This window comes from Rattus norvegicus, chromosome 9, assembly GCF_036323735.1.
Source record: "Rattus norvegicus strain BN/NHsdMcwi chromosome 9, GRCr8, whole genome shotgun sequence".
NCBI lineage: Eukaryota > Metazoa > Chordata > Mammalia > Rodentia > Muridae > Rattus > Rattus norvegicus.
In genome coordinates, this window is record NC_086027.1 from 74436987 (window position 1) to 74438619 (window position 1633).

General features: G+C 50.6%; 1 pseudogene; it reads left to right on the forward strand.

Moving 5' to 3' along the window:
- Positions 1-278: 278 nt before the first annotated feature.
- Positions 279-1017, forward strand: Tcf19-ps1 (transcription factor 19, pseudogene 1; annotated as a pseudogene).
- Positions 1018-1633: the final 616 nt, after the last annotated feature.

The window sequence follows — 1633 nt, forward strand, 5'->3', positions numbered from 1 at the left end:
TCCCGGATGTAGAGCAGCCTGAGGATCCAGCTTCAATGAGGTGCCTCGGGATGTCTTTCTGGTTTTGCATCACATCAGGACTTTGCTGGAATTGTTTTTTTAAGCCTCATCTTGACAGCCTCGGCTGTGGTGCATGTCCAGGCCTCTGACGCTCTGAATCTGCACTTATTAAGTTGGCATCAGAGAAAACTAAACCGAAGCCCACGGTGCGTGACCCATGAGTAGGAGAGGGGAATGGACTACCAAGGTGGGCAAAGTGGTGTATAGGGGGCACCCCCATGCTGCCCTGCTTCCAGCTGCTACAAATAGGGGGCGACAGGGGCGGTGACCTCTACACCTTCCGCCCTCCATCCAAGTCTGGCTGCAACTATCGGTTGGTCTGCAGGGCTGACCTGTGTGATGTGGCCTTGTGGACTCAGCAGGAGCCCAGCCTCATCTCTGGGTTCCATGCAGAGCTGCATGCTGAACTCCAAGGGGACGATTGGAGGGTCAGCCTAGAGGATCACAGCAGCCAAGGGACTTTGGTCAATAATGTCTGACTCCCAAGGGGCCACAGATTGGAGTTGAGTGACGGTGACCTTCTGACCTTTGGCCCCAAAGGGCAAGCAGGAACCAGCTCCTCCGAGTTCTACTTCAGGTTCCTACAAGTCCGGGTCAAATCTCAGGACTTTGACGCCATCACCATCGTCCCTCGGTCTAATGAAAAAAACTGGGGCCAGTTTCCAGCCTATGCTGCACCTACAAGGGGCATCTTGGAGGACACTCAGCGCCCACTCCTCTGCCGACAGGCCATACGGATTCTCAATTCCATCAGCAGCCTCAGCAAGCTGTAGTCCCAGCCTCTCAGCCTGGGAAAGCGGGAGCTTCACCTGCTCCACCCACAAGAAACTGGAGGAAATCAGCTCATAAATTTTAATAGAACTAGATGATGAGAGCCCGGGCCCCCATTCAGTCCTGATGGAGCCCAGTAAGAAGATCTGTGTGGAGAAAACTGCTCTGATATCGCGTGGAGAATGACCACAGGAAAATGTCCACTGCCATAAACTGACTCAATGCTGGAGAACACTTATGGCCTAAGTGACAGAAAAGATGCTTTCCTGCCAAAGATGTTGCAACCTCCACGTTACCAGTGAGCTACAATGCCAGTAACAAGGAATAAAGCCTCATTTCCATGAACCCCAGGATATCTGCAGTTAGAGCACCAATCGCAGAAACCATCCCTAAAAGGTATAAGAGGGAACACTAAAATCTTTTTATTTTGCTGAGGCCAGCATACTAGGCCAGTACTCTGCTACTGAATAACACCCTAACCCTATTAATGTTCTTGAATGGCATCAGCTAAAGCACCCTGCAGGACCCAGAGCACAGCCCTAAGATTTCGCTCATGCAGTGGCTAGCTAATCCTGCCACCAACTACTTCTCTGTGACTAACTCTTCAGACCTTTGCCTTTCATTTCCAAATAAGGAATAAACTGCTTCACCTACCAGAGGGCATTCATTGAGTCTTAAGTCTGCTTTTCAAAGGATGGGAAGACTAGATGAGGTGACTGATGTCTGTCAGCTAGCAGAGACTTTAAAACCTCTTGGATGGCAGGTACATAATACCTTCCTCTATAGGTTGGGCTCGAACCCC